The sequence below is a fragment of the Equus asinus genome, chromosome 9 (assembly GCF_041296235.1).
Source record: "Equus asinus isolate D_3611 breed Donkey chromosome 9, EquAss-T2T_v2, whole genome shotgun sequence".
Taxonomy (NCBI): domain Eukaryota; kingdom Metazoa; phylum Chordata; class Mammalia; order Perissodactyla; family Equidae; genus Equus; species Equus asinus.
In genome coordinates this window covers 81,298,109-81,325,641 of record NC_091798.1, presented here as the reverse complement: position 1 = coordinate 81,325,641, position 27,533 = coordinate 81,298,109, and the positions used below count along the sequence as shown (strand labels likewise).

Genomic DNA, 27,533 nt, shown 5'->3' with positions numbered 1-27,533 from the left:
AGATCTATGATTCTCATCATATGTTTAAAAAATAAAGAACAGGCTACAAAAATATAAAGGATATGTGGCAGTATTAAAGTTTTCAATCTGATGAAAACTTTCTCTTTGTTTTGCATCATTGCGTTCTCCAAGAAAATCAGTAAAAATCTTGCTTAATTTTATTATATTTTTTAAACAGTTGTATCATTAATTCCTAAATGAGAGCTAGAAGCTAAGTTCAAACCTAGAACTAGTTTTAGAGCAAGGTATAGCTGTTCCACGTTTTGTACTTCTACTTAAGTTATTATTGATTTCCCTTTGCTGCAACAAACCACATGCCAGAAGCATAGAAAACACAGGTAATTATAGGTAGATTCCTTCATGTTTGAAATGGACTCATTCCTTAGGAGTTAGTAGAAAGGAAGTGTTTTCTTTGCTCTGGTACCTTTTCCAGGAATGAGACTAGTCCATTTGGAGAGAAGATAAACTTTGTTGCCACATAGAGTCACAAACCTCAGAGAAAGGTGAGAATTAGACGAAACGTGTATAATCCCTGTGCATAGTGGCAAGCATGCCAAGGAATAAAAAGTGTTTTGGCAAATTATGGTAAGGTCCTTCCCTATCTACTTTTCCAATAAAACCTCAGGTTTGCTGTGGAAGATGAATAGGTTGGGGAAATATATCATTTGTGTTCAATCATTCATTCACTCACTCTTTCATTAATTCCCTTGACAAATATTTAATGAACACCTACTATGAGCCACAAACAGTGTAAACCTGGAGAGAGTGGTAAGCAACATAGATAGCACTCAGTGAAGTTATCTGAACCAAGTTACAATACTTCAAAAGCTGACGTCTAATGTACTGAGCAGTTTCTCAACAAAATTTATTGAAAAATTACTTGGCAATAGATGAACTTCAGATGAATCTCTCATCACAATTGTCACAGAGAATGAGTTGTCTGAAATACTTGGAATTCATCGTGCTGTTCAAATTTCCTAATGCTATACTCTGTGAAATCTCCAAATGTTATACTTACACGCTTGTCCAGTTCTGCTCTTCAGGCCCAGCATTGATGATACGTGAAGAGTGATGTTTGTTGTATGCGGAAAGTATTGCACGTATGTGTATTAATCACAATGTTTCAAATTGCTATTGAGGAACAATAGAGTAATATTTAGCATAAAACAATGCATAGAAATTCTTCAATAAACTATTTTTCTTTTTTTTTTTTTTTAAAGATTTTATTTTTTCCTTTTTCTCCCCAAAGCCCCCCGGTACATAGCTGTATATTCTTCGTTGTGGGTCCTTCTAGTTGTGGCATGTGGGACGCTGCCTCAACGTGGTCTGATGAGCAGTGCCATGTCCGCGCCCAGGATTCAAACCAACGAAACACTGGGCCGCCTGCAGCGGAGCGCGCGAACTTAACCACTCGGCCATGGGGCCAGCCCCTCAATAAACTATTTTTCAATGATTGAACAAACCATTCTACTTGTGTATCTTTCTACATGAGAATGTGTTGGTCATTATCATTATGAATACTACAAACAACACTTCTTCACCTTCACCAGCAACTAACTCCTTTTTCTGCACTTCTAATTTTAGTTATAGGAATCATTTACACCAGTTCAGGCAGCAAAGCACGATGTTTCGTTTACTAGAGTCTCACCTTCTAAGAGACTTTTGTATTCTGGTGGCAGGACATGAGACTGGAAAGACATGGCAGGAATTAGGATGATCCATGTGGGCAGGAAATGTGTGTTAGTGTCTGGTTCAGTGAAGGCACTCGTTAGTGTCCATGGAAGGGTTAATCAATGAGTAGCTGAGTGAGTCCTCACGTCTGCTGCCAACTGAACTCCACTCTGCCATATGTTTTTTTAAAGCTTTGTACAATTTCAATAAAAAATTTTATTTAATAAAAAGCTTTTATAATGAGTGTTTGGATGAGACTCTTCCTATTATCTCAGTATTTTAGAAAAAACCTTGACTAGTAAATGATAATGCTATAGTCTAAATAATGAAACAAGCATCTAGCTACCACCTCTAAGATTCCCAGGAACTAGCCAAATTTGTCCCTCCATTACTCCCAGTAGGCTTGGTAAAGACAAGACTAGAAATTTAAGAGTGGTTGAAGAAGTAGAATTCGTGAAAATAGAATTCTTTAGCCTGGGGAGAAATTGCCCACCCACTCAGCCAAGTTAAAGGGATTCCAAAGAAATCACTCTTAAAGATTTGGGCGTGTTTCTAAATGGAAGAGACTGGCATTTCATTTATTGGTTGAATATTTGCCTATGCAGTAGACTGGCTGGTCTGCCCCTTGATATTATCTGAGTAGATGGAGAAGAAGACAATTGGAGAAATGACAAGGAAAGGGAGAGCAACAGTGACACATCCTATACCACCGCTGTTAGGTAAGGCTATGGAGGATTTTTGTGAGCTAGGTGGATGCCATAACAGGTGATCAGACATAAGCTATCTAAACGTGCCCTACCTAGGAGGCCGACCTGACATTTGTGCAGATGAGGCTGTGATGTGGACTGCAGGGGCCAGGAACCAGGGGAGAGGTCGTTTGTAGGAAGTCATCTGAGGTCATCCAGAGACAGTGTTGCCTATGTCGGGTAAGTCTACCCCAAGGGAGAGCCAGCGTTAACATGCCTGTCTCAGAGAGGTCCTCCACAGCCAAGAGTGACCCACCAACCGTTGCTATTAAATGCTTCTTTCTTCTAAGTCTCCCCTTCTGCTCTAACTTTGGAGGAGAGGGGAGTAGAAACAAGTGAGGGAGAAGAGGGGAATCAAAGAGTAGATTAGCTCCTCTCCTCCTTCCCACATATCCTTCAGGCCACACATCTTTCAGGTTATGCATCCTTCAGGCCTAAATTGCTGGGATAGAGGAGTCTGGGTGCCTTATACAATTTGGGGAACTCTCTTTAAAAAGCAGAATACAGAATTACAAATGCAACATTAGGTACAGGGTTTGCAAGGGGCCCCTGAAAGTTCAAGGCTCTGAAGCTTAACTTTCACTATCTTTGCAAGAAACCTAGTATATATGGGAGTGAGGAAAATAACCACGAATTCCATATGAGATTGATTCTTTTATTTAGTAGAGGCTGGCCAATTAAAAGTTCAATTATCTATCTATCTATCTATCTATCTATCTGTCTATCTATCTACCTTTCCATCATCATAATCATAATGTGAGTGTTCTTATAACTGAAATGATGAGAAATCTAAGTTATGCTGAAGTTATCATCAAGGAGCACCGAAAGTAGCTCTATCATCATATATTAAAAGGCAATGGCCAGAGAACAATAAAGTCACTTCTTGATTGTACCTCAAACCATTTAATATCCTCAGCTCTAATTCTTTGTAAAACAGTCAAGGAAACAGAAAACTATTTTGTAATTACTTAAACTAAACCCATTAATTCGAAGATAATCAATTACAGAAAAATAATTAATGATAAAAATATGGCCTTTAAGTGCAATAACTTAAGAGTCCCTAGGTGTGGCCGGAAGTGCCTGAGGAAGAAGGCTCAGAAAGTAGATTATTTGTTAAGACAGAGGTCTAGCTTCATTTTATTTTTGATCTCATAGAGAGCATAATGACCATTCTTTTGCCTGAGCTGTCTTGAGTTCTTGTTATAACAATTTCAGTTGTCAATAGGAGTTTTTAGTCCTGAAGAAGGAGCTCTATGTATGTGTTCTAATGAAATAGTAAGAGATGTGACAGCCTATTCATTCACTCCATGCCTGAAGAAGATCTTCTTCAGACACATCATATCCGACACTTTCGCCACTTCCTTCTAGTACCATTTATTCCTCTATATTTCAGTGGGACCACGAACACTCCAAAAACAGCTGTCCAGGAATGGAGGTTTCAGTTTTGTGAGGACTTCTGTGGACAAATAAATGAAGCATTATAAGTCTGGATAAAGGCTATCCAAAAATACTCAGGTAAATAATATTTGGTGAGTTATCCAAGAGTCTATGTTATTAGGCAACCTATATTTTCTTAAGGCTTCATTGAACACTTAAGAGAGAAGATATTTTCTCAAAGTCGTGGCCAAAAAGATTCTCACAAAAGGTATGTTTTTCTGTTCCTGTGCCTAGACAATAAACTGCCTGAGGGTAAAACTGTTCTTTATATTTCTTGTGAGTCCTCAGAGCTGCCTGCATTGCTTGGAACTCAAAAGTTACCCAAGTATATTTTTGAATCAGTCAGTGGAATCATCAAACCTATCAACAGTGTGATATGTTGGAGAAGTTAACCGTTATTCATAATTAGGGCACAAACAGAATATACTTGTAACTAGAACATACAACTATGTACTGGGGGGCTGTGGGGAGAAGAAGAAAGAAAAAAAATAATTAGGATGGAGAGCAAGAGGAAGGGAGGTTAGTGTGCAGCTCTACTTCTGAATGTCCATTTTGGTAGTTGCCAAAAATTCAGTTTAAGTTTACACAACTAAATAACTGCCTATGGTAGAATTGATGAAGCCTAGATTTCTAAAGTAAAAATTATTCTACCCTAGATTAAAGGAGTTTGTGATCAATATGAGTAAAATAGAATTTGAGTCCAGGTCTGTGGGAGACAAAATCACCTACACTTGCATGACACTAAGCTGGAATCAGAGCACAGAACTGAGCGATATAGCTGTCAATCACTCCAAAGTGACAGCAGTGGGTGACCATGCTGATCTGCTCTGTTGAGGCTGTCGGAGAGAGTGCCACAACAAAATGCTGCACTCTCTCTGACCTTGACTTGGAAACCAGCGAGACTTGCCAGTCTTGGCTATAAGACTCTCCCCCCCTCTCTCTGTGAGGGGCTGCAGAATGTGCTAGTGTTATCTGGGGAACACTCACGCCACAGGAAGTAACACTCTCAAATAAGAAGAACACATCTAAGTAACAATAGTAGCACCTTCAACTTGAAAGCTCAAATTTACCCAAGTAGCACTTTCATCTGGAACAAAGAACTTGGAGGTTATTTTTAGTAATAGTCCTGGTCATAGAAAATGCATCTGCTCTGGTGATTTCAAGCTGCAAAACTACTTTGGTGAATATGCTGTGGGGGTTTGAGAGGTTCTCTCAACAGCCGCACACATGTTAAACTGCCTGCAGCCTCTGATAAAGAGATGCTTAATATTGGGTTTACCTTTTTTTTGTACCAACACTTCTCCTTGGGATGTTCCTCCTACTCATCGAGTAGTAGTAACTCATTAAAAAAAGTTTTAGGAATTCAAAGTTCCTAACCTTGGTTGAAAATCTAATGAGATCACGATTCTAGAAATTCGTCCTCAACAGTGAATCACAAATCCTCTCTCTGGCCCCATTCCTTTTGCCCCATCTTCTAGGCTCTGTGGATTCATCAAAATACCCCAGTTTAACACATACACACACACACACACACACACAGGTACACTCCTGATTGGGCTTTGCTATCTCTAGTCTTTAGTTTAGCCATCTTACAAATCCCTACCTGACATACTTGCATAAAGGGTAACTCCAGTTACTCAAAGACCCCCTTCAAAAGGTCTTTCACCATCTTGAGATGAAATCCAAGCTGACTCTTTGTTATGCTGTTTAACTCACTTTTCTCATTTTAACCTTTAAAGGTACTTTACACTTCTGTTAAATTTGTCTCTCCACTGTTTTTCCTACGGATACCGTGCTTAATTTTTGGCTTTTGGGTTGTTTCTTTCTCATGTTCATGCCCTGGCCTATTTTCCTCCTTTCTGGGCCCTCTGTCCAAGCCCACTGCTACTAACCCATAGCTCAAATCCCTTCTCAGATGCACTTTTTCCCTGAAGCATTTCAATGTCTCAAAACAGTTGCGATTGCTCCTTCATTTGAATTCTTCAAATATATAGTTGACATTATCACTGTTAATTATCGCACACCTTTTATAAGAGTTACTCTTATACGTCTCTTATTTTTCCCAGTAAGCTGTAAATTTCTTAAGGTCTGGGACTGTTTTATTCAACCTGGAGGGCTTGGAATAGTACCCTGGATAGTAATTGATCTGTGTAGATACAGATTACATAACTGCGTGTTTAGTTACATATGTGTTTTTACATACTTGACTTAAGTAGATGAAAGAATTAGAGTCACATCAAAAAGAAAATGGGCCACATCTTACTTTATGATAGAAGTGGTAACAACTGGTTACTTGGCTTTCTTTTTCTAACTATTAAAAACAGTCCCCAAACTACAGTGTAAATGGTAGGGTTTTTTTTACCCAAAAGGTTACAAAGCTTGAACACATGATTCAGAAGCCAAAAAGAGTAATTAAGTCACTCCTGCAGTGACATGTTTTAAAGGGAGTGATTTTCTATCTGTTATATCTACCCGAAGAGTAATATTAAGGATTTTTTCCACCTACGACTTTGTCTCATGATAAATTGTATTGGAAACTTTTGTGTGCTCCTTCTCTAAAATAGCATACCAACTTCAACATTTCCTTAGATGGCATGCTGATCACTTAAAAACATTACTTACAAATTATTTGCCAAGTTATTTTTGTAAGCCAGAGTTTCTACTGAGGGAAATCACTTTCGATGTTTGGCCGGCTTGGGCCTCCAACAAATAGTGCTTGTCAATAAATATTAAACAATCATATGAATATGGAGTTAAAAATCTGAATTGTACCTATGCCATGGGATTTATTATCCTCTTCTCACAATGCCTGGGATATGGAGGCTAAAAGTTCTGTTGCAAATCCTGTATTATTCATTAAGAAACATCCACTGAGGACCATGGCTTGAAACTTTTGCAACTGTTGAGGACTTCCACAATAAAGCAGATTTCTTCAGTGTGCCATTTTATCAGAAAAGAAAAATGCTGATAAAACTTTAATGTTGCCCTCAAAGATATCATGTTCCTCTTGTGTGGGTTTTAGATATAAAATATAGAATCTGAGATATTGCTTTAGGAAATTTGGAATGTATTTTGTTTTCATTGACTAGTTCAAGAACAAGAGATTAAATAATTAACCTGAAAAAGCCACATTCCAAGGGCTGGATTTTTTTCAGGATAACTTGGGCTGTGGCAGAGCTGATGGACATTTCTTAGCTCTCATTTGGCTGTGTTTCAGAGACCTAACCACATGTGGTCAGGGATTCAGAAGTGGATGGACTGTCTTCTTGCTTTTATCATCAATGTACTGTGACCTTAGTGGTCATTTAACCAATAATGTTTCTGTTTGTGTTTAATGATTATGGAATGTGAGAGCACAGTGGTTAGGAGCATGGACTTGGAGCCAGGCTGCCTGGTTTGAATCATTGCTCTGCCACCTACTAGTTCCGTAACCTGGAGCAAGTTGTTTAGCCTTTCTGAATTCATTTCCTCACCTAGAAAATTGGTATAATAGTAATACCTCCCTCTGAAAGTCATTGTGAAGATTGAATGAGTTAATATTTTTAAAGCACTTATAACATTACCTGGCATGGAGTCAGCAGTATCAGATATGTTAGTTATTACTTTTTTTGTAACTTCAGTGCCAAACACAGTGGCTGGTGCTCAAAGGTAAGCACTTAATAAATTCTCGACAGCTAATGATACTTTGATTCATCTAGAAATTGTCAAAAGGAATCAACTGTGGTGGGTTAAATGATTTTCAACTTACTATACTCCTGAATCTAGTTCATTTTGTCTTACTCTGTGGTCTGGGTGAACATTAGCGCAGCTTAGAATTGCTCTAACCTGGGTCTCTTCCTGTGAATCTTCTCCGATTGTGCTAAAAACAAAACTCCTGAACTTAAGAATTCAGTTTGCTTTTCAGAGGGATGGTGAATATGATGCATTTCCAAATGCCTGAGTAACTTAAAACATAGAGACAATCTGGGCTCCTACGATTTTCTCAAGAATGGGGGTAGGGGTTACCCAGGCTTCGTTCTGAGGCTCTGTTGCCACTGCTAGTGTAAGTGGAACCCCAGGGGAACTTCCAGCTCTGACTCATCCTAACCTGAATTCACTGGATACAGTTAGAACTCGCTAGGTTGGAGAATGAAGCCAGTCAAATCCTTCCTTGACTCACTCCTCTTGGCTCCCTCTAAAAGCAGTGCATTGTCTTCTCTGGTGTCCACTCTCACCGTTGGTCTTTTCTTTTTTCTTTTTTTTTTCCTTTCCCAAAGTAGAACTTGAACCATATTAGAAAAGCTGACCATCTAGCTACTGCTTTTCTGCGAGGGCTGATGCTCTTAGCTGAGGTTGGTTGTCTAAGTAACAGAGCTCGATCTCCTATGCACATTACTGAGTAATAGTTTCTGGGAGACTGTGGAAAGTATGCAATATTGGCATAATAGATCAAGACTTTCATCAACATAAAAGGAAAGGAATTACAAGGTACTTGCTGACAGGGAACTGTAGCTTGAGAGGGCACTCAGGGGGCAGATACACTAAAAGCATTTTGGCACGGTGAAGTGTATTTCCTGGACAGATGTGTTTCATTCGTGATGGAAGGGCCTCACACTTCTCACGAGTTCTAACATGCCAGTTACAAGTAAGCTGAAGCCACGTTGTGTCAGATACTGTTATCACAGGAAGTTCAGTGTTGTCACCCCCTTAAGGTGACATTACTTCAAGAAAGCCAGACCAGAGTTGTCTTCTGAGAAAAAGGCAGTGATTCCATTATTATTTAGTGTTTTTTCCTCTTATCTTGGCAGTCAGATCAGGTTAAAAGTAATGATGTTTGGTTTGGTGTGTATGCCCATACGATCCTGGCCATTTTAGCAAACCACTTCATTTTGTCTTTTCCAATTCCTCCTGATAGATTCCAAGTAGCATGAGTATTATTGACATTCAGAGGGGCTAGCTTACAAAAGTGTTGCTTAGAAAGAATGGAGATATTATTTTTATTTTCTGAGAGAGAAAAAGAAAGAATCTTTAATAAGATAATTATTAACATGTTAATGGAATCACAAAATATAACTTTTTTGTTGCTGTGTATGAGAAAATCTGGGAGGGTGAAGTTATTTTCCTCCAATTTTCACACGGCTTGCAATTTTTCAGCTCTTCCTAATGCCCGTTATTTTCTTTAGAGCTGAATAAGTAGATTCAGAGTTGTCCTTACCCTAGAGAGCCCCTTTTCATCATAAAGTCTAATAAGAAGGCCCCAGACATAACTACAGTGTCCCAGACTGCCCTTTACACGAGACGAAAGGTAAAATGAGCCGATCAAGTAACAAACTGCAAATTGATGCAGGCAGTGAGAACAGAGGACTGGTTTTCTGCCCTGTAACGTCTGCATAAAAGCAGAGAATATGGTTAAAAACATTGGCGGCAGCCAGTTACCGGAATAGCTAGCACTTCCAGGAACAAATGCATTCCTAATGAATTTGTGGACACTGCATTTACCGCAACAACAGCAGGTTTTCTCACACATGCACTCCGCAGCACCCGCCTGCCCAGGGTTTATTGACCTTCTGCAAACACTGATGGACGAGCGGGCTGCCAGAGAGTGAGAGGCAGAGAGCCATCCAAAACATCTTGGAAAGGCCTCTGAGAGAATTTTTTAGTGTTTAGAAGACATACTATTCTTCTCTCAGCCAAAAGTCATTTTTTTTCCTTAAAGAATTCAAAGAGTGAAAAAAAAATATGACTTTCTAATGACATAGTCACGCAATCCTTTCCAAGACCCACAATACCTGCAGAGATTTTGTTTCATTCTATGGCGGCTCAAGTGTCTTGATTGTAATATAAACATACATTCCGACTGACTGAGAAATGCTTTTTTTTTCTTTTTGCTGCTCATTTACACGGTTTTGTAATCTTCCTGTGTATTAAACAGTAAGTCTAGCATGAAGAAGTATCTTTCCACAGGACACAACCTTACTTAAACACGAAATAGCTTGGACTTTGGAGCTGATTGGCGAGAGAACACAGGTTTTTTCACATCTGGCTCCAACCAGAGGAAACCAAAGTCATCAAAGAATGTTTTAATCACCTCAAAGTCACTGGCAGACTCACCATTGGTTACTAATGACAACAAGTTAATATAATCTGATGAATATAGGACTTCAAGTTTCATCATGGACGGAGGATTCTTTACGAATCAAAAGAATTCTTTTCCTGAGAAGCGTTTTACATTTTTACACAAAGTAGCTAATGTTAAAAAATCTTAGGACAAGTTAATCAAACGTTACTATCTTGTTCTCCTTTATACAAGAACTTACCTCCCTAGAAAATATCTTGCTAACAGGAGAATTTAGTTTTTCTGGCGAAATACTATAACTAAATCTGAGATTCATTCACCTCCCCTTTTAGGCTTTGAAATTAAAGTAACAGAGCTCTGCAGCCAACGTCAGTTCTATTTGTGAACAATAAAAGCCAATGGTGATATTAGTTGCTGGGCTCCAGGTAATTTACTCATAGCTGTCATCACCATCGTATTCTCTGCCCCACCCTAAACCAAACACAGATAGAGACAATGGGGCCAGAACAAATTGCAATCAAACATTCAGTCCTCAAGCAGCTGTTCTGTATATAGATCTGAAGTGAATAAATTATACAACTGCCACAAATGCACATTTATCATTTCATTTTACCAGTGATGTACTGACTCAGCTGAAGACCATATCCAGTAAAGCCCAGTTTTACTGTCCAGCTCCAGACATCAAATTTCTGCTGCTCTGCTTGCTGGTGGTTGGTACTCTAATGATTGAATAAATGGCTCTATCTTCAAAAGATTGGGTTGACTCTCTGATTGGAAACTGCTTTCCAACAGCAGTTAACAGTGGCTGCCCAGCTGAAATCAGAAGAGTTGAAACAGGCCTTTATGACAGCCTCCAGGGAAGAAGTTATCTGTCAGACAATCAAGACTTGAAAGCATCTAAAATCCTAGATCTGTAAATAACTAAAGGCACTAATCACCATCTGTTCACCCCAAATATCACCAGTTCTTGTGTAATTGGCTTCTCTTCCTTTCACCCTATCAACTTATTGGTCCATTTCTCTACTTAGTAGCGTGCAAACCAATGGCAATCAAGGCAAGTGAAAGAATATGAAAGTCAAACATGAGACTTCTTAATAACAGATCAAATGAAAAGAAAGACATACCTGACTGGAAAATTGTGTAGATGAGATTTTGAGACGATGCATTTCAAGGATAGGAGATACCTGAGAAGCATAGGATGCCTTGGAAGATTTCCCCTTTCTAATATATTTCATTAACTTTCAAGTCGCCTCTTTCCATAAGTTTTCATCCCAGTAATTCCTCTTGTCTCTGGTTACTGCTCCATTTGGGAAGCACTTCTCAGCATGGAAGCAGTGGGTCCAGTTTGTGTTATGTTAATTTATACTTATTTACGTTTCTTTAAAATTAGCCTATTGGCAAAATTACTAAGTAGCCAAATTTTGTTGTGAGATATTTTTTTTCTGTAATGTCTGCTTGGCTGAAAAGATGGTTGGGATCAGATTACACACAGCTTTGAATGGAGATATAGAATATTTGGACTTTATAATCTGCCAGGAAGAGATTTTATAAAATACTTCTACCTGGGCCCCACACCCAAGGTTCTGATTCTACTCATCTGTAGTGAGGGCTGAACATTGGTCTTAAAAAAAATAATCTCTTCACATATATTGATCAGGGTCCCAGAAAAATGATTCAAATGAAAAGACTTTAATGAAGGGACAATTTGCAAAAGTATGAGCAAGGTTAATGCATCAAACGCAGAGTTAAGGAGAAGGGGACAGAAATGAGTAACATCTGGGATCCATTTGGCCTCCTGGCAGGACCTGTAGTCACAGAGGGGCAAAACTAAAAACCACTCTAGAGATGTGATTCCCAAATAGAAAAAGACAAAGGAAAAAATGCTCTGATCTCTCTCCTCCTGTCCACTTGTCTCCTGTTAATGCCTCCCACTGGCTGAATCCTGGGAGAAACCAGTGGGCAGGGGAACTCAGGTGGTGCACTGGGTGGGGGTTATGCTCCTGGGGCTCAGGATGGGGTAGAGAAGGATGAAGAGTGTATGGGAGTAGGCAAACGGAAAATAAATGGTATAGCAGGTAACTCTTCTGTACAGCCAAGTGTGGGAATTGCTGCTGTAGATAGTAGGAGGACCAGGAAGCTCACAGGCTCACATAATCTCAGATTCACATACATGGTAGAGTGGACTTTGAGACTGACTAGTCCAACACCTTCATTGTCATGTGTGAAACTGAGGCCAGAGAGTGATACTATACACCCAGTGTCACACTGTTAAGAAGCTTGAGATTCAGGGCTAGAAGGTCTGCAAGTTATCAAACACACAAGTGGTATGATGAAAATGATATTTAAGGAAAATCCATTTGGCAACAATGTACAGAATATCTTTAAAGAGAAAGAAATTAGAGGCAAAGACAGAAGTTTGGAAAGCATCAGTAAGAGTTTAACAGTGAGATTTTAGAATTCTAAACAAAAGCAATGGAAATTGGAATGGAAAGGAGGATACATATTCTAGAAAGTGTACAAAGAAAAATTTATAGACTTTTGTAATCACGGTGCAGTTGAAAAAGGCGAATGAAAAAGAATTTGGAGTCATGTTTGATAATTCTAGTACAGAAAAATAGGAGAGAAATGGTAATAGTAATAAAATAAGGACAGCAGGAGGAGTTATTTCTGTAGGGGAGAGTTCAGTTTCAGGTTGGCTGAGTTAACCCAATATGTGAGTTGAATAGTCCATTGTCAGTTGGTGATATGGGAACTGGAGTATGTGGTTTAACTACAGTATGCAGTAAATATGTCTCCAGTCTTAAGATATTTGTAGTTATTGAAATACCTAGAGTTCAACTCTTATTCATGTTGTACTGTGCTCATTTATCAGACATGGAAGATCCTAGAGCCGTTTTAATACATTTATTTATTAGGGAAAAAATGGAGGCCTTTCCTAATCTCTTTCATCCCTAGCTTATAGGACTGAATGTCTTATGTGTCCTTCCATAAGTTTCAAGAATATTTTTTCTGAATTTGATATTAATACACCTGTAGTTTCCCACCAAAAATCCAAATAGTAAATTTGCCTATTTCAGATTATGATAAATATACATTAGATTTTACTCCTTTCTTTCTTGTCTTTTGTTGCATGCCAACAGGCGATGATGCCATACAAAAATATTAAGAACTTGACTAACGTTAAGAGACATAAAGGATGTACATTTAATACAGGCTGAGTTCTTCTTATCTAGATAAAGGGCCTTCCAAGTAAACGTGGTAATTATAAACATTCTTAGATTCCTTGGAAAATGTACTATCAAGGCAGAAATAGTTTTTATCACTTGGTCTGGATATATCAATTTATTTTGCTATCTGTCCTCCCAGCCAAATAGGCTTATTTGTTTATCATCCCTGATACTAGATTCAAAGCAAATGAAAGTAAATTATTTTTCAAAACTAGGCAGTCCTTTTGGACCCAGAGAACTCCACCTACTACTAAGTTCTATGTTTGCCCTGTAACTCCTCCCCTGAGATTTCATGTGGTGACCCTTTAATAAGGATATTATTCCGAAAAAGAAGTAACGTTTTCAAAAGATATTTTCTAAATATGGTAGTACTCTATATGTCTCTTCTTATTCCACCACCTACTTATACTGCAAAGAAAAAAAAGGTGGAAAACTAAATTTTAAAATTCCAGCTTTAGCAAAATTCTGAATTTTAAGTAAATCATCCAACAATTTTTTAAAAGCTATTCCAGTATAGAATAATGAAAACACTGATGGATAAATTAAGGGAATTCATTTCAGATAAATCTTAAGTGGTGCAAGAATATTTTCTTTGTGCTGATAAGTATATTTATTTGAAATTGATAGATAAGTCTCCAATAAGTAAGTTTCTTTAAAGGATTACCAACAAGTACTTCTTTCTTCCACTATGAAAATAGTCATATTCTTTCTCAGACCTTTTTTTTTTTTAAATCTCAGTAAAACCAGTGATAAATTGCACAGATGTATTAACTCATTCTGCTTTTTAAGTAGTATGATTTACTTTGCATGCTTTGCTCAATTATAGTCAACTACAGTTTCTTTGTTATAGTTAAAGTCAACATTAACCTCTCAAGGCACATACTTCCTTTCAAATTTAGCAGAAATGCTGAACATATCAGGTTCTAAATTCTTAGGATCTCAGTTCAACCTCTACTGGGTCCATACTTTGTTACTGAAAGACTATTGCTGGCATTTGCAACCCATATACCGTCTTGGAATCATGGTAATCAACTCTGAAATGTCATGAATTGAAGATCGACTTTATTTTCGGAGGGAATACTATTATGAGTTTTTTAGAGGCTCTGAGAACTAAGGGAAAAATAATCTACATTACGCTAATTCAAATTTTACTGTCAACTACATTACTTTGAGACTTTACTCTCAGTTTCACACCTGTCCTATTCCCAGATGAAGCTGACTTCTGAAGAAATGCACAAATTTTCTGGTCTTCCCACTTCTCAAGGGGTAGATCATAAACAAAATAAGGCAGTGTGAGTTTTCTATTGCCCACTTCTAAAGGTTTCCACAGACTCTTGGAATGAAACACTTTAAGTCTCAGTGTTTATTCTTGCTTCATGATATTTATATTTGCATAATGCTATAAATATAAATTCAAATGCATTTTTAAGCAAGCTGATGAATAATACCGCCCAAACCTTTACATTTTAATTTTTAGAAGTAAGATGTCATAGTCTAAGGTGTAAAATCCAAATGTAGTTTGTAGGAGGAAAGAAATGAAAATGAGTGAGGAATTTTTTTTTCACAATGGAAAGTCCAAATGACCAAGTTGCTGACCAGCTGTGTCTCTGTTTGTAGGTTTTACTCACAATGCAAGAAACGCATGTCCATTCAGTGTTTTTTGATAGTTACATACTCAGCGGTTCATCAATCATAGGGCGATTACCCTGTGGGTCATTATCAATGTGGCTAAGAGTCCTGAACCAGTTTCAGCTTCCAGTTAGCATATTGTTTTGAAGGTCTGTCTTCCACATACTTAATTCCTAACTGTTGAGCTGGGAGCTAGTGAAAGTCTGGGAGTGATGGGTGAGGGAAAAGTGGGAACAAGAACAATTCACATGATGTATCATTACTTTTCCAGTCCCGGTGATGATTTTGCTATGATCTATCTGCATGTTTGCCATACCTCTACCCCTAACCCTGCCCAATTTTTGCAAAACTTCTTCCTTTTATGACATGTGTTTGAGATAGTTGCTCTCGTGTGAAGACCATTGACTGTGTTACACTGGGGCTGAAAACCTTGTAGTCATTATCACTGGTATGATTCTCCATACAGAATAAGCTTCTATAACAGAGAGACAAAATATATAGTGCCTTAAAGAAGGTAGATGTGTATTTCTCTCTCTCATATAACTCTGAGGAGAAAATGGTCAGTGTAGGAAGCCAGGATCCAAGCTGGTGGGTTTACATTGCTTTCTGTATTATGTGGCTTCTATCTCTGGGTCCAAGAAAATTTCCTTTTCTTGTCTTTTAGCCAACCAATGGGAGAAGAAAAAGAGAAAAAGAGGTGACCAAGACAAATCATCCTCAAGGATAAGACCTGAAAGTTGTTCATATTTCTGCTCATATCCTACTGGAAACAACTTAGTTATAAGATGCAAGTAGTTGGAAGTGATGCTAGGTAATACAGAAAATAGCTGGATGACCATGTGGGGAAGGTCAATTACAAAGGGAAAGAACAGCAGAATGGATAATATGAGATATTAGCAACCTCTAATACAACAACCATATCCTAACAAATTGAGCTAAGCCAATATACATAATATAATAGCATAATAGAGTATATACTACAGAAGACTATTAGGTAAAATAATTGAATAAAAAGATCAGGTGAAGTTCCATTGAGAAAATATTGTCCTTTCATATTTGCGCCAGACATCATAATTTTTCTTGGTACATAGCCTTAGGGAACTAAAACATTTGTGCAATAGTCAACATTTACCAAGTATATCAGAGATACATGTCTAAACCATATTGAACATGTGTCCTAAATTTCTAGTTTTCCAGATGAAGAAGGAAAAGTTTGGTCTGTTGTCTGGGTATTTTCTTATTTGGAATTTCCAGAAAATTTGCACAACATATTTTAATATCTCAATGTTCGGTTATATCATTTATTATGTCTTAACAATCTTTCCACTGTGATGGGTCCATATAATACAGGTTGTCATCTGTTGACAAATTCAGTAGAAACTCTTTACTGTAGAATGGTCCATGAAAAGTCCCTCTAAGTAATAACCAGTGAAGTATCAGTGAAAAGTCTATTGTGAGCTGGAATGGAGTAGAATAGTTCATGGTTCTTCATCTATCCAGCTGTTCATTGATCAGGGGTAAGGGGAGTGTGATATTAAAGGAATAAGCAGATGGAAGGATAGCTTTAAAGAAAAGAGGAATGATTTTAAGCAATGCAAAACAAGAGCACGTGCATGCAGTCTCCCACTCCCGCCATAGTGCATCCCCCAAACTGCACGTCTATTCCTGTCATCCCACTAAGGCCCTTTGAAGGCTCTCCATCATTTTCAGAACAGAATATAATGTCCTTAGCTCACCAGAGAAGGCCCTTTGTAATCTAGCCTTTGCTAGCTATTTAGTCTTACTTGCAGCAGCTTCCAACTATGTCCCCTCCAACAAAATAAAATGATTTCTCGTTCCATGGATGTACCCTCCAGTTTCTCATCTTTAGGCCTTGAATAACATCTTCTCTACCTTATCCACCTGGCTTTCTTCAGCTTCATCTTCAAGATTCAGTTTAGATTTCATTTAAAACAAACAAACAAAAAAACTTTCCTTGGGTAATTTTCTACACCCAACACCAGGGTTAAATGCTCCCCCTCTGAGCACCAAGTATATCTTGTTCACATCTCTATGATACCACTATAACACTATATCATATGGCATCACTCTGTATTATACTGTATGCTACATGTCAGTCTACTCTAGTCTGTATGGTCCTTGATAGGGTATTTTTTTTTTTTAAACTATGTGTTTTTGTCTCCATCTTCCTCACACCTGGAACATTTATAAAACATAATAGGTACTCTCAGGGCTTGTTCAAAACAATCAGTTGGTATAGTAAGGATAGAAAAGTGTGGTGATATTTTTAAGATCTGTAAGCATTTTTCCTAGATTTAAACAAATGTATTAAACACTTTCTTCATCAACTAGTGGTACCAAAGAGATATACCAGAGAGTTTCAAGTCCCAGGAGCCCCAGATAAGTTGTATATCCACCTTACAAAGCAGCCACCATATTTACCTATTTGAATAATTCTATATTTTATATGAAACCCCCCAAAAAAGGACAGGAAGAAAAATAATCTGTTACTACTCATTAAATGAATTAAATTTCATTCATATTTAAATGAAAAATGTTGAAATGTCAACTGAGATTGAAAGAAAAATGATTCCCTTGGTACAAATTCCTAGAAGGCATTAGAACTGAGTTTTGGATCATGTAGCAAGCCAATGAATCAATTACATATCAATGCAAGTGACTGTAAGGTCTTCTTTCACACTCTGTGTTTGTACTTGGAAAAAAGCCATATTAGCAACACATTATCTAATCATAAAAATTAAAGATCTTGATCAAGTTCTTTTACAAGGAAATTATCATGTATTTTCTGTTTAGAAAAACTGTATGTAAACACTGAAGCCCTATTTGGAATAATATTTAGTATACAGTTTCCCTGCTACTCTACAAAATAATTTATACACTCCCCCCTGCCCCCCCCCCCACCCCCCCGCGCCCCAGAAATTCACTGTAATTGGATTTGGCCAGTTTGAAATATTTTTGCCTCTAAGGATTTTTTTTTTTTTTTACCTTTTCACTCTCCAATTCCGCCTAGAGTAAAATATGTTTCTTATTAGGGTGAACCAAGATCACCAGGTCATCGAAATAAAACTGTTGAATCAATTGGTTTGAGTGAAATTTCTACCGTTTAATTATTTTCTTTCTTCAATTCTGTTTATTTGGTAGAACAACTACTTTGTTATGTTACTAGAATTTACTTAAATGCTCAACTGATTTGATGTTACCAGACAGGGACAAAGCTTATTTTGCTGGAAGCATTCTGATAAAATTGACAATCAGTTTTACTTTTGTTGTTATTGCTGCTGTTTTCCTTAAGAAACAAATATTGAACAGATACTAGTTATAGAGAATCTTTTCCCCTGAAGAGAATTTCTATAGATTAGGAGAAATTTAAGAAGTCAGTAGTTTCTAAATTGTATTGCTTTTAATGCCTGTTTTTAAAAAAGGAAATAGAATTCCTAAAATAACACAGTATGCAAAAAAAAGAAGAAAAAAAATTCTACTTGGTAGACTAAGGAAACTCATGGGCTGAATCAATTCTTTCCCCTGAATTCTTTACAAACTTCCTCTCTATACCACTTTCAATTTGAAGTAAACATTTACAATAGATATTGAAATGGTTCTTTGATATTCTTGAAAACAACCTCCCACCTATTTTCCTCTTCCTCTTTCCTTTTACTTCCTCCCTCATTAGGTCTTCTGTTTTCAAATATCTGATTCAAATATGAAAATTATTTCAAACACTTTACTGAGTTTTCATTTACCATTTTCTCAAAATGAAGGCTACACTAGAGGATAGAGTTTAAACCACTAATCCGGAAAAATCTTTGCTTTACATTTGGAATGACACTTGCTTTTATTCTTAAAAACATAGCATAGAGTCAGTCTTATGGAAATTTGAAAGAAAAAGAACCTGTTGTAATTTGTAATCAGAGGACTTTTGTGTCACCATGCTTTGTACTTTTCAGAATCACGTTTGTATCAGAAAACTCACATGCATTCACTTAGTTTTTCTGTTTTAAATCTTAACGTATGACTAAAGTATTCCTTCCTGATCTTAACCCATAATGCCCTAGAGTATTTTGGTTAACTCATTTCAATTTATTATAAAGTCAGCATTATTAAAGGCACATTTCTTCTTTCCTTTCCATATATTTTCCATTCATAATTGATGCATCTAACATGATGTAACACTAATGAAGTAGATGCATTATTTAATTTCAAACCATTTGGCTATGAGCAAGACACTGTCACGTGAACACATTTTGCCAATCACCAAGCTCTATACGCGTGCCTGTTACTAGCGTTAATCTTAACATTTAAGTGTCCTGTGGGTGAACATACCTCCTCACACTTCACTCTTGTACAGACCTTTTCATATAATTCTTTCATCTGTTACTTGATATCACACAACTAAATTAAAATTTTAAAAAACAGAATTGTAACTTGCATTTCTGAGGATTTATACAATGCATGTAGTCACATTTAAGCAACTCCCAAATCACGGGTATTTGCCCCCTCCTTTGCTAACAGGATTTCCAACCTCTGTCGCAGTCTTACCCAGTTATGTCTAGGAGTTCACATAAATATCTTCCAAGAGCGAGAAACTATTCTGTCTGTTCTCCCGCTCTGCTATCTCTCTGCCATAGAACGCACTTCCCATGAAGTCATGATAGTAGCACCTTACTGGTGCTGTTTAGTGAATAACATTCCAGATGATTTAATATTTATAAACTATAAGCAGTACATAGAGATAAAGACATAGACATATATACATACGTGTATTTTGTTTGCTTGTTTATTTTAAAACACATTTGTACCTTGTTTAATGATATAGAATATATCGTGGAACTTTTCTATGTGCTTGCATATATATTTACCTTATGTTTTTAATTTTGTTGGTTTTTGAGTTGCATAGTATTCAAGAACGTGGCTATACCATAGCTTGTTTATCCAGCCCGTCATTGATGGGTATCTTAGTTGCCCTCAGTTTTGTTGTTATAAACAATGCTCTAATGAGCATTCTTGTGCATATATTGTTCTACAACTATAAATAAAGTAAATTACTAGAAGTGTGATAACTGGGTTAGAAGGTGCCTGCAATTTAAATTTTGATAGATATTGCTAACTGTCCCAAACAAAGTGAATAAATGGTTTTCTACTCTCCCACCAACTTAAAACTCTTCCTCTCTCTCTCCACACACACACAAACACACACACACAAACAGAGGCACACACATATACCCATATATCTCACTACTATTGAAGTGATTCTCTTGACTGTTGTTAAAAATGAACAAAGAAAACTATATTTATTGCCCCACCAAGACTTAAGTTTAATTTTTTCTGCATATAGAAAGGTGTTAATTTATCTTTTTAAACCATTAGAATATTTGGCTCACCATTATGCAACAGTTCAACTTTAGCCATATTCTGGTTCCCTTAAAAGCCAAATATTCACCTCCCTGCTCTTCCAAACTGCGGAGACTGAAGGTGTGTGTTCTGTTTTGACACTACTTCTTAAGGCAATGAGGCCGCTGAGGCAGAGGTGAAGAGAAGGTCAGTGGAATTTTTCTTCATGCGTGTCTGTTTATCATTGGAGCAAGCTAAGTTCCTGTTATGTAGAGAGCTTGAATAATTCTGAATTTCGCTATGGTTCTGAACTGGGGCTGTTATGAATTGTTCAGTCCAAAGGTTACAGTAACAACCAACTTAACGGGCTTGTGGTTCCTTCATCATTCATAATGCTTTCAAAACTTACACAAATCCTTTTCCATTCCTAAAGAGGAACACCCTAATTACAGCGTGGTGTTTGACCTTACTCTGAGTTTCAGATTCCAGAAACATATGGGCCCTTTAAATGGAACCGGCAAGCAATGAAAGAACAGACTCTGTACCAGAGTCTTTTTTCAAATAGGTAAAGAGAAGATTTTTACTTCCATTGCAGATTTTCCCTTTATGCACTTTGTTTATATTCACTCTGACTCTGCCCAGGGGTTGTGCACATGTACTCAGAAGGTGTTTACACTCATCTTCCCGGTAAAATGTATCAGCACACGCTTTCTACTTCTCAGTGACTGTAAGGCAGAAAGTGCTATAGGTCACAAAGCAACTGGAGAACTGAGGAAATTGCTCAATACCAATGGCTAACACACATACACACACACACACACTTACACACACACACACCCTTGCACAAAATTACATAGACTATTGAGACTCATGTGTTTAGGGTATCATTTGGAGGATAATTCTCAATTCTTCACTTCCATTTGCTGATATAGAAGGAATTTACTGTCAATCAATGCATTACTTACTTAACACTCACCACAATGTGGTACTCAATTTCAGGCATTCTTCCCTCGATCTTGTGATTTCCACCTTATCATAAAAAGAACTTGTACAATTATCCAATATTTTTCAGGTTGACCTGTTTTTTCTTACTGAAGTAAATCTGTTTGTAAGAAAACATATGTAACTACCCTCAATGAAAAACTAGAATCATTGAAATAAATAAGAAGAAAGTAAAAGTAAATATCAAAACAAAATGATATCATTTAATTCTAACAAGGTATTATTGTCTGCCAAAAGTTCTGGGCCTCAGGTCTTCTCTTTTTTTTGTTCAAAAAGAAAAAAAGAGATTAAAATGTAACTTAAAATTCTTAATTTTTTAACAATGTTATCCAAATTCTTTTTAATGTCCCTATACCACTACACGTAGCTCATTTTGGGAAACACTCAAGTGTTTGTCTGCATGCAACTAACCCATTGACCCAAAGTCAGATATATATTGTCTCCTTTACTGATGTATAAAAGAATTACAATTTAGGTGTGATCCCAATGAAGCAGAATAGTAGAACTAATTACACCAGACTGACATTAAAACAAAATTCTTTATTTACTAACTGGAAGTGTACATCTTTTTGCATATAAAAATAATTAATTTAATTATCTTTCAAATAATTACACACATAAAAGGTAAAACATAGAAATTTTCTCGTATGTTGGCATTTACAATTACTGTACTAATATATATTGAGATCATATTTTCAATTTATCAGGTCCTTCTCCTTCAAGGAAGTCCATAAATTGTCCATGGGACAGAAATGGAAAACATCCCAATTTGAATTTTTTTCACTATTTGGAAATATTGTAACTATATCACAGAGGTAATTGAGGTAAAAAAAATCTCAGCATTTATTATTTCTAATTTCCTTTGAGGTGCTTCTCTACCTACTCTTTTGTCCTGATGTCATGCTACCCAAATTTAAAAGCCTAGATTAAAGAAAAGGAAATTCTTGCTACACTGAAGATTTGAAAGTAGAGAGAGAGAGTGATGGTTCTCAAAGAGAGAGTCATGCATTGTTCTTTAAAAGTCAAATATCAATATCAAATATCCCACTGAGAAAAGAGCCACTGTGTATTTTGAGTTTGTTACTGATTACCCAACCTTAAAACTACTTTAAAAACAATCTGTTTTCTTGCCTGATTCAGCAAATAGTCAGAAGCCACATATAAGAAGAATCACACCACTCAAGTATACATAGTGTTATACATATGCATACATAATGTTCTACGCAAATTCATTGACTCATATTTCAATGGGAATTGTTATTTCCATAAGGGGAAACCACTAGACATTTATATTTGGATCTTCATAATCTTACAAAAGTGATCAACCTACTCTATTCTTGCCTTACTTATCTACTTTGTTCATTTTTATAAGACTGAAACTTCAATATTCCCAGCAGGTAAATCCACAGAATATCTATCGATATATCTTCAAACTAGGATTATGAAAACTACATTCATTAAACTAATGGATCAGGAATGGCAAACATCTTAGCTGGTTCTTGGTATAGTCTTTCAAAGAGTGCAAGGATGATACATTCTCCTACTCTTTACACACTTATAAATTGACCTTTACCATAATTTTGTTCCATTTACTTGATTAAAGAAATGCAATTGTCAAAACTTCCCAGCCTCTCAAAATTGCAATAATGTTATAAGGAGGGTTTGGTACTGGTGTTCTGAATTGGCATCATAACTCAATCTTCTTTCCTTCCTCCTCCGGCCTTCCTGCCTCTCAGCATCCCTCCCTCTCTCCCTTATTTCTTTCCTTTAAAATATGTTTATTGAGTGACTGCTACGTATGAGGTATTGTTGTACAATACCTGGGAACTGGTGGCAGGAGATGGTGATTAAGGATAAACGGTCTTGTTAAATCTTGTTAAAATCCCTGGAGTTGAAGTCAAGCTCCATCGGTCTGTAGCTATGTTTCTCAAAAAGAGTGGAATGACATTCTAATGTGTATACCTAAACTCTGAGCATTTATGTACTGACATAGAAAGTGAGATTTTTCTGATGGTTATTGGGTACATTAAATAAGGAATTCAGGCAAACCATTTGGCACAAGGACTGAGGAATATTCAGCAATCAATAAATAGCAGCTATTTTGCTAGCTATCATTATTATGTAATCCCTTCCTTCAAGAAGTTCAAAGTCAGAGAAGTTAGAAAATAATGCAATTTCATTATGGTGGGTTAAACCTCACAGTAGAAGGAAATAGGGGCACATGAAAAGTGCAGCAGAGACAGCTTTGAGGGGGACAACGATGCTTTCCTGGGAGGTGACATCTGAGTGGAGTCCACCCTTTCAGGATTGGTTGGGTTAGGCTGGTCTGGAGTGCAGATAGCGAGAGGACAGGAGAAGGGCTGGGCGGAATGCCCCAGGCTGAGTGAGGCAGCTACATCTTCCTAAAATCCAGTTGTCATCTAGGTTGACCGGATTCTGGAATACAAAGGGAAGAGACATGATCCTAAATAGGTGTTCAGAGATTCGTTAGGTAAAGCCTTACGTGTTTTGCTAAGGAGTTCAAAGAGTATTGAAGGAGTTTAGGTAGGGGAGTTACATGTCAGATATTTTTCCCTTTACAAAGGCCATGCCTGCTGTAATCTGGAAAATGCCTTGTAGGTGGGGAGAGGAGCAAGACTGAAGGCAAAGAAAAATCAGATGAAATCAAGAGATACTGAGGGCTAGAATGGGAGGGATTAGTGATCGACTGAATGGAGAAAGAACAGTTATCCATTTTCTTGGCTTGTGTAAATATACAGGAAGAGGCTCAGATCTGGGGAGCAAGATAATGAATTTTTAAAATTTTTGTTGTATTTGTTGTTAGAAGTTCAAAATATAGAAGAATATATAAGTAATGTAACAAACCTCTGTGGTCTCAGTGCCTAAAACTTAACATTACTGTTCTATGAAGTTCTCATCAGATTTTTCTACAAAAGAAATAGAACCTTACAGATAAAGTTCAGTCCCCTCTGTTCCCATCTCCGGTGTTTTTCCTCTCTCTCTCTCTCTTCAAAGGCCACCACGTTAATAAATTTGGTGAATAAATTTCCACTTGGTGTTTTTATATGTTTACTATATATTTACTACGTACACACACATGCATGTATACATGCACATATAGATTAGACACATATAATCTATATTATTATAATACTACTTTTTAAAAAATTTAGATTTACGTTATCAGCGTTATCCTACGGCTTACTTTTTGCAGTCATCATTGTTTTCTGAGGTTTATGTATATTTATATAAATAGATCTAAGTCATTCATTCTAAATGCTCTATTGTATTCTGTTATATGAACAAAGATTTCTATATTTTTACTTTACCTGTTTGAATAGTGAACATTTTTTTCTACTTTTTTACATGTAACCATTAAAATGTGTACCATATTTAACAATACCCAAGAGTATTACTAACATTTCCCCCAAATAATGTAAGGATCACAGACTAACATCATATTTTCTCTCTCTTCCATGTTATTGTTGTTTGGCATTTTAGCTCAATCTTGTTTTCAAGCCACAAAGTTATTATTAGCTGTTGTCAGGTTTTGCTTATATTTACCAGTTTCTTTGCTCAATACCAGTTTCTTTGCTCAATATTGTTTCTTACATCTTATTCCTACCTTCTGCGTTCATTCCTTCTTGATGAAGACTTTCCTCTATTCATTTTTATTTAATTCGTTCTAAGATACAGGTTTTTCATATTTTTAACATCTCTATAATTAACTGCACTTTACAATTGAGGGCATATCATAGTTTAATTAACGGCATTTTTCTTTTATTGGTACATCATACAATTGATGACATCTTAAATCCAGTGAAGTATGGTAGTTCATTTAGTAAGGGTCTATGAGCAGAATAACTCTCATACTTTGTATGTCTAAAAGTATCATTATTTCACCTTCACTCATTAATTCTGAGCATAGGAATTTAATTTGACAATCATTTTCCCCTAGCACTTCGAAAACACTATTCCATTTGTTTCTGGTGTCTATTGATGCTGTCAGTTTAATTGTCATTTCTTTGCAAGTAATTTATTCTTTCTCTTAGCTTTTAAGATGTTAAGACATTATGTTATATGAATCTGATTTCTCCATAAGCCTTCTTTATTTCTGAATCTTGGAGACTGTCCTGTGAAAATGACAGATAAAAACTGAATATTTCAAAAGTACAGGAGTTCTGAAGATGATTATGTCAAAGGTGTGGCTGTGGTAATGGATGGCTGATCTGCTGGGTTTGATGAAGCGATTTGAGCTTGAGGTGAACAAAAGAGAGAAACTGGTCTATAGGCTCCCATGTCCAGATAAGCCCAGAAATTAGCAGGTTTATGACAGAGTTGTGATAAAGACAAATGCAGAAATAGAGAGGTTAAAATAATCAATGCACGAAGAGAATGTTGGGAAAGTTGGTAAAATCAGAGACAAAAGGTGGAGAGAGAAAAAGGTGATATAACTATGCAATGGTCTCCAAGAGCAGGTTTTCTCCTGTGGATGATGGAGGAGTGGCCTCAGGCAGCACGGACAGGACTGAAACAGTTTGACGCATTCACTGATCTAGGAATTGCGTGGAAACAATTCCTTAGATGAGACACTTAGTATGAAGATTTTCTAATCCCAAATCAAACAATTTGTGATTCTACATAATGAAAGCTTCAACTGGGCAAAGCTAAAGCACCTACTAGGCATTCCTGATATTTTCTATGTCCTTGATTTAGCTTTAAAACTGATATGATTACAGCAGCTGTTTTTAGTTAGAAAGGTTGTATTGGCATAAAGAATTCAAGATATTTCACATTTCATAAAAGATGCATTTTTGTATGTTTATGAAATGCATATTTTTATGTTACTGTTTGGTTTAGGTTAGGCTACCTTAAGGAAATATCACTTTCATGACCTACTTTGAGATGGTTATCCATGTTGAGTCCTTCAGTTTAATTGCTCTGTTATATACTGCTTTGGGTGCATTTGCATTAATAACAGAAATCTGTGTTATAGCAAAAAGACAAGGCAGATGGAACTTAAAACCATTATTGCATTTCTAAACTTTCTTTTACTTTCAGCTCTCAAGGAGTTTATGTCTACTCGAATTTGGGGAAAATATTGCCTCTTATACGGAGAACCTTAAAACAGAAGCCTCTGCTCACGACTCCACTTGTTCCTAAGACAATGGTGACTGGCAGGGGTGCAAACTGGTAGTCTGTGGACGCATTTTCTGTTAGGTGTGTTCCATTTCTTATTGGTGATATGAATTCTGTTGAGTATCATTTTCCACAGTAAACTCTTTTCACCTACTTTGAAAATCTGTTGAAGAATGTACGCCCTCTCCTCTCAACACACACATCAAATGTATCCATTACTGCACACCTGGCCGCTCAATTTGATTCTCAAATCCAAAGCAGGTACAAATTCTAGTGGCATCCAAAGTGTTATCAGTGGTATACTCACCAGGCCTGACCTTTATATAATCTTAAACCAACTCCTAGTTACTCCCTGAACCAGTATTAAACCAAAGGCATCCAAAAGAAATGTGCAATATCTATCCAAACTCAAATATTTTTTGTTTCGTAGATCACTCTTCCTTCTCTGTTGACAGTTACATTCAATCATAAAAGCACAACACTTTATTTTTGTCCTTTATAATCTTATTTTCTCTTGGACAATGTATCCTCTACATTGTCCAAATTTGTGATCTTTCACCCTCTATCAGTTAAAAAGATTTCTGCAATGTTTTTCCTTTGTAATCATATATCCTGTATGTCCTTTTAATAGCACTTTCAACATTATTTCTTTACACATATTGAACATACATGGTAAATTTCAAGTCAAAATAGGCACAAACAAAGTTAATGCAACGTAGACAAGAAAAAATGATGGCAGGGACCACCCGACCTCACACAAAAGCCAATGCCATTTGTTGGAATTGAGTGGAGGTGGGTGGTTTTGTACTGGTTTGTAGTTTATAAGTTTGAGTATCTTTCCAATTTTAGATGGAGGCTTCATCGAAATGAAAGTGGATACACATATGTATTTCAACCTGTTCATTTTGACTATTTCATACAATTACATGGTGCAAGGAAAGTGTATGTCAAATATTTTCTCCTATTGACTTGTTGCTGCTGTTGTGTTGCAAGCATTAGTAGGTGTGTGCGTATAAACTTCTCTGCTAGTAATTACCTTTAACTCTAAAATTTATAGATATTGTTGCTCAGAATTACAAGAATAATACATTTTTATTGTATAATATTTGCAAATATAAAACCCAACCAAATATAAATATAATCCCAATACCCTGGGATAAATGTTGTTAAAATATTGGTGTATAAATTTGGCACTAGGAAGGACTTTTTTGAAGTGTTTTTCACTATTTTATTTCTCTTAGTAACAGTCTTGAATATTTTCTCCCATCATTAACTTTT

General features: G+C 36.6%; 1 long non-coding RNA gene across 19 annotated transcripts in view; it reads left to right on the top strand.

The window, feature by feature from the left end:
* The window catches only part of LOC139046208 (uncharacterized), a 150,277-nt gene that overhangs the window by 22,720 nt on the left and 100,024 nt on the right, over nucleotides 1–27,533 (top strand). For 18 of the 19 annotated variants that reach the window (XR_011505951.1, XR_011505963.1, XR_011505950.1 and 15 more), the window contains exon 3: nucleotides 3,811–3,932. This is a non-coding gene — a long non-coding RNA (uncharacterized lncRNA). Of the gene's footprint in view, nucleotides 1–3,810; nucleotides 3,933–15,429; nucleotides 19,972–27,533 lie in introns of those variants that run through there. The other variant, XR_011505945.1, reaches the window with a different exon arrangement.